This window comes from Arachis stenosperma, chromosome 9, assembly GCF_014773155.1.
Source record: "Arachis stenosperma cultivar V10309 chromosome 9, arast.V10309.gnm1.PFL2, whole genome shotgun sequence".
NCBI lineage: Eukaryota > Viridiplantae > Streptophyta > Magnoliopsida > Fabales > Fabaceae > Arachis > Arachis stenosperma.
In genome coordinates this window covers 119,975,149-119,984,888 of record NC_080385.1, presented here as the reverse complement: position 1 = coordinate 119,984,888, position 9,740 = coordinate 119,975,149, and the positions used below count along the sequence as shown (strand labels likewise).

Here is a 9,740-nt window from a genome sequence, read left to right as displayed (position 1 = left end):
TAAATCAGGCATGCAACAACCGACACTTCATCCAACTCCATATACATGCCTTTTATGTTGACAAGTGGAAGCCTCAATCCAAAAGAATTTGGATATGGCTTTACAACCAGCCAGGCTTCAACATGTTACCATGAAACTCTAGAATTCATTCTTAAAAATTTAGAATAATTTTTGAAAACAAATGATAAAAATTTTTGAAAGATTTTTGAAAAATTTTTGAAAATAAAAAAAAAGAAAATTACCTAATCTGAGCAACAAGATGAACCGTCAGTTGTCCAAACTCGAACAATCCCCGGCAACGGCGCCAAAAACTTGATAGGCAAAATTGTGATTTCTGATAATGGCATTCATGTTCGTTCTTTCCCTGGTAATGGCGCCAAAAACTTGGTGCATGATACCATGGTCCAAACATAACTTCACAACTTCGTATAACTAACCAGCAAGTGCACTGGGTCATCCAAGTAATAAACCTTATGTGAGTAAGGGTCGATCCCACGGAGATTGTTGGTATGAAGCAAGCTATGGTCATCTTGTAAATCTCAGTTAGGCGGATAATAAATGGTTATATTGGTTTCGAAAATAACAATAAATTAAACATAAAATAAAGATAGAAATACTTATATAGATCATCGATGGAAATTTCAGATAGGCGTATGAAGATGTTGTGCTCCTTCTGAATCTCTGCTTTCCTGCTGCCTTCATCCAATCCTTTTTACTCCTTTCCATGGCAAGCTGTATATAGGGCATCATCGTTGTCAATGGCTACATCCCATCCTCTTAGTGAAAAAGGTCCAAATGTTCTGTCACGGCACGGCTAATCATCTGTCGGTTCTCTATCATGTCGGAATAGAATCCATTGATTCTTTTGCGTTTGTCATCACACCCAACAATCACGAGTTTGAAGCTCGTCACAGTTATTCAATCCCTGAATCCTACTCGGAATACCACTGACAAAGTTTAGACTTTCTGGATTCTCATGAATGCCGCCATCAATTCTAGCTTACACCACGAAGATTCTGATTGAGGAATCCAAAAGATATGTGCCCGGTCTAAGGTAGAACGGAAGTGGTTGTCAGTCACGCGTTTATAGGTGAGAATGATTATGAGTGTCACGGATCATCACATTCATCATGGTGAAGTGCAACGAATATCTTAGAAAAGGAATAAACTGAAGTGAATAGAAAATAGTAGTAATTGCATTGAAACTCGAGGTACAGCAGAGCTCCACACCCTTAATCTATGGTGTGTAGAAACTCCACCGTTGAAAATACATAAGTGATGAAGGTCCAGGCATGGTCGAATGGCCAGCACCCAAAACATGATCACAGGATCAAAAATACAATCCAGGATGTCTAATACAATAATAAAATGTCCTATTTATACTAGACTAGCTACTAGGGTTTACAGAAATAGGTAATTAATGCATAAATCCACTTCCGGGGCCCACTTGGTGTGTGCTTGGGCTGAGCTTGAGTTTTACACGTGCAGAGGCTTCGTTTGGAGTTGAACGCCAAGTTGTAACATGTTTTTGGCGTTCAACTCTAGTTCGTGACGTGTTTCTGGCGTTTGACTCCAGAATGCAGCATGGAACTGGTGTTGAGCGCCAGTTTACATCGTATAATCTCGAATAAAGTATAAACTATTATATATTTCTGGAAAGCTCTGGATGTCTACTTTCTAACACCGTTGAGATCATGCCATTTGGAGTTCTGTAGCTCCATAAAATCTATTTTGAATGCAGGGAGGTCAGAATCCAACAACATCAGCAGTCCTTTGTCAGCCTTTTATCAGAGTTTTGCTCAGGTCTCTCAATTTCAGCCAGAAATTACCTGAAATTACAGAAAAACACATAACTCATAGTAAAGTTCAGAATGTGAATTTATCATAAAAACTAATGAAAACATCCCTAAAAGTAGCTAGATCCTACTAAAAACTACCTAAAAATAATGCCAAAAAGCGTATAAATTATTCGCTCATCAGTGAGAAATCTCAAATTTCATTCCACTTTGTTTTGATGGATTTGAAGAGAATTTTGAGACGAATGCATGGTCACTAACGGTTTGTCAATTGGAGTTGCGAATTAAGAGATATGTGGAATTGACATTTGGAAGAGGTTAGGGTTCTTGATTGCTCCCTCCTCCCCAAGCTTCCGTGTGTTTTCAGTTCATGACAGTAAAGAAAAGGCAGATTTGGCTTTATATATAGTGGGCCTTGGACTCGGTTTGAGTCCGGTCCAACCGGTTTGGCCAGTTTGCCCTTTTTGGACCAAAATATTTTTAATTTGTGTCTAAATTCGTATTTTAAATATTTTTGCTACTTCAAAGTATAAAATTTAATTTTTTAATTTCTTTGAATAATAATTAATTTATTAGTTAATTATTTATTAATTACCCAGGATTTACATCCTCCCCCTAATAAAAATTTTTGCCCCCGAAAATTTTAGTTACTAAAGAAAATAGACGGAAACACTCTCCTTGGCCTCAATTCCTAGTTTGGTTCTAAGTTCGATACTACGTCTAACATTTCCGGTCCTAAGCTTTCTGCCACGCTTTAAAAACGTGCCAAAAGTGCAAAAAAGCATGCCGATAGGTTTTTGGTGCACAAAATTGTGATCACTACTTTTACACAGAACAATCCCTAGTAATGGCTCCAAAGACTTGGTGCTCAATACCATGGCATAAACACAACTTCGCACAACTAACCAGCAAGTGCACTGGGTCGTCCAAGTAATAAACCTTACGCGAGTAAGGGTCGATTCCACGGAGATTGTTGGTATGAAGCAAGCTATGGTCACCTTGTAAATCTTAGTCAGGCAGACTCAAATGGGTATAGATGATGAATAAAGCATAAAGATAAAGATAGAGATACTTATGTATATCATTGGTGAGAGCTTCAGATAAGCGAATGAAGATGCCTTCCCTTCCGTCTCTCTGCTTTCCTACTGTCTTCATCCATTCCTTCTTACTCCTTTCCATGGCAAGCTTATGCAAGGGTTTCACCGTTGTCAGTGGCTACCTCCCATCCTCTCAGTGAAAATGTTCCTATGCTCTGTCACAGCATATGGCTAATCAGCTGTCGGTTCTCGGTCAGGCCGGAATAGAATCCAGTGATTCTTTTGCGTCTGTCACTAACGCCCCGCCTGCTAGGAGTTTGAAGCACGTCACAGTCATTCAATCATTGAATCCTACTCAGAATACCACAGACAAGGTTAGACCTTTCGGATTCTCTTGAATGCCGCCATCAGTTCTCGCCTATACCACGAAGACTCTGATCTCACGGAATGGCTGGCTCGTTTGTCAGGCGAGCACTCGGTTGTCAGGCGATCAACCATGCATCGTGTATCAGGAATCCAAGAGATAAACACTAGAGCCTTGATTGCTTGTAGAACAGAAGTGGTTGTCAGTCACCTTGTTCATGAGTGAGAATGATGATGAGTGTCACGGATCATCACATTCATCAAGTTGAAGAACAAGTGATATCTTGGACAAAGAACAAGCGGAATTGAATAGAAGAACAATAGTAATTGCATTAATACTCGAGGTACAGCAGAGCTCCACACCTTAATCTATGGTGTGTAGAAACTCCACCGTTGAAAATACATAAGAACAGGGTCTAGGTATGGCCGAATGGCCAGCCTCCCAAAGTGAGTTCAATCATAAAAACATGATCAAAAGCTCCCTAATACAATAGTAAAAGGTCCTACTTATAGAAAACTAGTAGCCTAAGGTGTACAAAGATGAGTAAATGACATAAAAATCCACTTCCGGGCCCACTTGGTGTGTGCTTGGGCTGAGCAATGAAGCATTTTCGTGTAGAGACTCTTCTTGGAGTTAAACGCCAGCTTTGGTGCCAGTTTGGGCGTTTAACTCCCATTTAGGTGCCAGTTCCGGCGTTTAACGTTGGAATTTCTGTAGGTCACTTTGAACGCCGGTTTGGGCCATCAAATCTTGGGCAAAGTATGGACTATCATATATTGCTGGAAAGCCCAGGATGTCTACTTTCCAACGCCGTTGAAAGCGCGCCAATTGGGCTTCTGTAGCTCCAGAAAATCTACTTCGAGTGCAGGGAGATCAGAATCCAACAGCATCTGCAGTCCTTTTGAGTCTCTGGATCAGATTTTTACTCAGATCCCTCAATTTCAGCCAGAAAATACCTGAAATCACAGAAAAACACACAAACTCATAGTAAAGTCCAGAAAAGTGAATTTTAACTAAAAACTAATAAAAATATAATAAAAACTAACTAAAAGATACTAAAAACATACTAAAAACAATGCCAAAAAGGGTACAAATTATCCGCTCATCACAACACCAAACTTAAATTGTTGCTTGTCCCCAAGCAACTGAAGATCAAATAGGATAAAAAGAAGAGAATATGTAATGAACTCCAAAAACATCTATGAAGATCAGTATTAATTAGATGAGCGGGGCTTTTAGCTTTTTTGCTTCTGAATAGTTTTGGCATCTCACTTTATCCTTTGGAATTCAGAATGATTGGCTTCTTTAGGACTTCAGAATCCAGATAGTGTTATTGATTCTCCTAGTTAAGTATGATGATTCTTGAACACATCTACTTATTGAGTCTTGGCTGTGGCCTAAAGCACTCTGTCTTCCAGTATTACCACCGGATACATACATGCCACAGACACATAATTGGGTGAACCTTTTCAGATTGTGACTCAGCTTTGCTAAAGTCCCCAATTAGAGGTGTCCAGGGTTCTTAAGCACACTCTTATTGCCTTGGATCACAACTTTATTTCTTTCTTTTTCTTTCTTTTTTTTTCGCCTCTTTTTTTTTTTATATTCACTGCTTTTTCTTGCTTCAAGAATCATTTTTATGATTTTTCAGATCCTCAGTAACATGTCTCCTTTTTCATCATTCTTGAAAGAGCCAACATTCATGAACCACAAATTCAAAAGACATATGCACTGTTCAAGCATACATTCATAGAACAAAAGTGTTGCCACCACATCAAAATAATTAAACTGTTATAAAATTCAAAATTCATGCAATTCTTTTCTTTTTCAATTAAGAACAATTTTTAAGAAAGGTGATGGATTCATAGGACATTCATAACTTTAAGGCATAGACACTAAGACACTAATGATCATAAGACACAAACATGGATAACATAAGCATGAAAATTTCGAAAAAAAACAAGAAAGTAAAGAACAAGGAGATTAAAGAACGGGTCCACCTTAGTGATGGCGGCTTGTTCTTCCTCTTGAAGGTCTTATGGAGTGCTTGAGCTCCTCAATGTCTCTTCCTTGTCTTTTGTTGCTCCTCTCTCATGATTCTTTGATCTTCTCTAATTTCATGGAGGAGAATGGAGTGTTCTTGGTGCTCCACCCTTAGTTGTCCCATGTTGGAACTCAATTCTCCTAGGGAGGTGTTTAGTTGCTCCCAATAGTCTTGTGGAGGAAAGTGCATCCCTTGAGGTATCTCAGGGATCTCATGATGAGAGGGGTCTCTTGTTTGCTCCATCCTTTTCTTGGTGATGGCCTTGTCCTCATCAATGGGGGTGTCTCCTTCTATGTCAACTCCTACTGAATAACAGAGGTGACAAATGAGATGAGGAAAGGCTAACCTTGCCAAGGTGGAAGACTTATCCGCCACCCTATAGAGTTCTTGTGCTATAACCTCATGAACTTCCACTTCTTCTCTAATCATGATGCTATGAATCATGATGGCCTGGTCTAGAGTAACTTCGGACCGGTTGCTAGTGGGGATGATTGAGCGTTGGATAAACTCCAACCATCCTCTAGCCACGGGCTTGAGGTCATGCCTTCTCAATTGAATCGGCTTCCCTCTTGAATCTCTCTTCCATTGTGCGCCCTCTTCACAAATGTCAGTGAGGACTTGGTCCAACCTTTGATCAAAGTTGACCCTTCTAGTGTAAGGATGTTCATCTCCTTGCATCATGGGCAAGTTGAATGCTAACCTTACATTTTCCGGACTAAAATCCAAGTACTTCCCCCGAACCATTGTAAGATAATTCTTTGGATCCGGGTTCACACTTTGATCATGGTTCTTGGTGATCCATGCATTGGCATAGAACTCTTGAACCATCAAGATTCTGACTTGTTGAATGGGGTTGGTAAGCACTTCCCAACCTCTTCTTCGGATCTCATGTTGGATCTCCGGATATTCACCCTTTTTGAGTGAAAAGGGGACCTCGGGGATCACCTTCTTCAAGGCCACAACTTCATAGAAGTGGTCTTGATGCACCCTTGAGATGAATCTATCCATCTCCCATGACTCGGAGGTGGAAGCTTTTGCCTTCCCTTTCCTCTTTCTAGAGGTTTCTCCGGCCTTGGATGCCATAAATGGTTATGGAAAAACAAAAAGCAATGCTTTTACCACACCAAACTTAAAAGGTTTGCTCGTCCTCGAGCAAAAGAAGAAAGAAGAGAGTAGGAGAAGTGGTGTTTAGGTTGTGTGAAAATGAAGGGGTGAAGAAGGGTTTATATAGGAGAGGGGGGAGATGGGGTTCGGCCATTATGGGTGGGTTTGGGAGGGAAAGTGGTTTGAATTTGAAGGGTGAGGTAGGTGGGGTTTTATGAATGATGGATGTGAGTGGTGAAGAGAAAGATGGGATTTGATAGGTGAATGGTTTTTGGGGAAGAGGTATTGAGGTGATTGGTGAATGGGTGAAGAAGAGAGAGGGTGGTGGGGTTGGTGGGGATCCTGTGGGGTCCACAGATCCTGAGGTGTCAAGGAAAAGTCATCCCTGCACCAAATGGCATTCAAAATCACGTTTTGAGCCATTTCTGGCGTTAAACGCCGGGCTGGTGCCCATTCCTGGCGTTTAACGCCAGGTTCTTGCCCTTTTCTGGCGTTTAACGCCAGTCTGGTGCCCCTTTCTGGCGTTAAACGCCCAGAATGGTGCCAGACTGGGCGTTAAACGCCCAACTGCTAGCCTCACTGGCGTTTAAACGCCAGTGGGTTCTTCCTCCAGGGTGTGCTGTTTTTCTTCCTGTTTTTCATTCTGTTTTTTCTTTTTCAATTGATTTTGTGTTTTTTCATGATCATCAACCTACAAATAACATAAAATAACAAAGAGAAATAGATTAAATATAACATTGGGTTGCCTCTCAACAAGCACTTTTTTAATGTCAGTAGCTTGACAGAGGGCTCTCATGGAGCCTCACAGATACTCAGAGCAATGTTGGAACCTCCCAACACCAAACTTAGAGTTTGAATGTGGGGGTTCAACACCAAACTTAGAGTTTGGTTGTGGCCTCCCAACACCAAACTTAGAGTTTGACTGTGGGGGCTCTGTTTGTCTCTGATTTGAGAGAAGCTCTTCATGCTTCTTCTCCATGGTGACAGAGGGATATCCTTGAGCCTTAAACACATAGGATTTTTCATTCACTTGAATGATCAGTTCACCTCCATCAACATCAATCACAGCCTTTGCTGTGGCTAGGAAGGGTCTGCCAAGGATGATAGATTCATCCATGCACTTCCCAGTCTCTAGGACTATGAAATCAGCAGGGATGTAATGGTCTTCAATCTTCACCAGAACATCCTCTACAAGTCCATAAGCTTGTTTCTTTGAATTGTCTGCCATCTCTAGTGAGATTCTTGCAGCTTGTACCTCAAAGATCCCTAGCTTCTCCATTACAGAGAGAGGCATGAGGTTTACACTTGACCCTAAGTCACACAGAGCCTTCTTGAAGGTCATGGTGCCTATGGTACAAGGTATGGAAAACTTCCCAGGATCTTGTCTCTTTTGAGGTAATTTCTGCCTAGACAAGTCATCCAATTCTTTGGTGAGCAAAGGGGGTTCATCCTCCCAAGTCTCATTTCCAAATAACTTGTCATTTAGCTTCATGATTGCTCCAAGATATTTAGCAACTTGCTCTTCAGTGACATACTCATCCTCTTCAGAGGAAGAATACTCATCAGAGCTCATGAAAGGCAGAAGTAAGTCCAATGGAATCTCTATGGTCTCATTTTGAGCCTCAGATTCCCATGGTTCCTCATTAGGGAACCCATTGGAGGTCAGTGCACGCCCATTGAGGTCTTCCTCAGTGGCGTCCACTTCCTCTCCTTCCTCTCCAAATTCGGCCATATTGATGGCCTTGCACTCTCCTTTTGGATTTTCTTCTGTATTGCTTGGAAGAGTACTAGGAGGGAGTTCAGTAATTTTCTTACTCAGCTGTCCCACTTGTGCCTCCAAATTCCTAATGGAGGATCTTGTTTCAATCATGAAACTTTGAGTGGTTTTGATTAGATCAGAGACCATGGTTGCTAAGTCAGAGGGGTTCTGCTTAGAATTCTCTGTCTGTTGCTGAGAAGATGATGGAAAAGGCTTGCCATTGCTAAACCTGTTTCTTCCACCATTATTGTTGTTGAAACCTTGTTGAGGTCTCTCTTGATTCTTCCATGAGAAATTTGGGTGATTTCTCCATGAAGAATTATAGGTGTTTCCATAGGGTTCTCCTAAGTAATTCACCTCTTCCATTGAAGGGTTCTCAGGATCATAAGCTTCTTCTTCAGATGAAGCATCCTTAGTACTGCTTGGTGCATTTTGCATTCCAGACAGACTTTGAGAAATCAAATTGACTTGTTGAGTCAATATCTTGTTCTGAGCCAGTATGGCATTCAGAGCATCAATCTCAAGAACTCCTTTCTTCTGACTTGTCCCATTGTTCACAGGATTCCTTTCAGAAGTGTACATGAATTGGTTATTTGCAACCATTTCAATGAGCTCTTGAGCTTCTGTAGGCGTCTTCTTCAGATGAAGAGATCCTCCAGCAGAGCTATCCAAAGACATCTTGGATAGTTCAAAGAGACCATCATAGAAAATACCTATGATGCTCCATTCAGAAAGCATGTCTGAGGGACATTTTCTGATTAATTGTTTGTATCTTTCCCAAGCTTCATAGAGGGATTCTCCATCCTTCTGTCTGAAGGTTTGGACTTCCACTCTAAGCTTACTCAATTTTTGAGGTGGAAAGAACTTTGCCAAGAAGGCATTGACTAGCTTTTCCCAAGAGTCCAGGCTTTCTTTAGGTTGTGAGTCCAACCATATTCTAGCTTTGTCTCTTACAGCAAAAGGGAATAGCATCAGTCTGTAGACCTCAGGGTCAACCCCATTAGTCTTGACTGTGTCACAGATTTGCAAGAACTCAGCTAAAAACTGATGAGGATCTTCCAATGGAAGTCCATGGAACTTGCAATTCTGTTGCATTAGAGAAACTAATTGAGGCTTAAGCTCAAAGTTGTTTGCTCCAATGGCAGGGATAGAGATGCTTCTCCCATAGAAGTCGGGAGTAGGTGCAGTAAAGTCACCCAGCACCTTCCTTGCATTGTTGGCATTGTTGTTGTTTTCGGCTGCCATGGGTTCTTCTTCTTTGAAGAATTCGGTCAGGTCCTCAACAGAGAGTTGTGCCTTAGCTTCTCTTAGCTTTCGCTTCAAGGTCCTTTCAGGTTCAGGGTCAGCTTCAACAAGAATGCCTTTGTCTCTGCTCCTGCTCATATGAAAGAGAAGAGAACAAGAAAATGTGGAATCCTCTATGTCACAGTATAGAGATTCCTTGAGGTGTCAGAGGAAGAAGAAAAATAGAAAGAAGAAGGAGAAGAATTCGAACTTAATTAGATGGAGTTCGAATTGTGCATTGAGAAGGAGTTATACTCCATAGATAGAAGGATGTGAGAAGAGGGGAAGAGAATTTTCGAAAATTAATTAAAAAGATGTCAAAAACATTTTGAAAAATTGATTGATAATTTTC

At 41.0% G+C, this 9,740-nt stretch overlaps 1 non-coding gene across 1 annotated transcript; it reads left to right on the top strand.

The window, feature by feature from the left end:
- The first annotated feature begins 8,836 nt into the window (after positions 1-8,836).
- Positions 8,837-8,944, top strand: LOC130952456 (small nucleolar RNA R71). Its single transcript, XR_009074635.1, has one exon. It is a non-coding gene; the product is annotated as a small nucleolar RNA R71 (small nucleolar RNA).
- Positions 8,945-9,740: the final 796 nt, after the last annotated feature.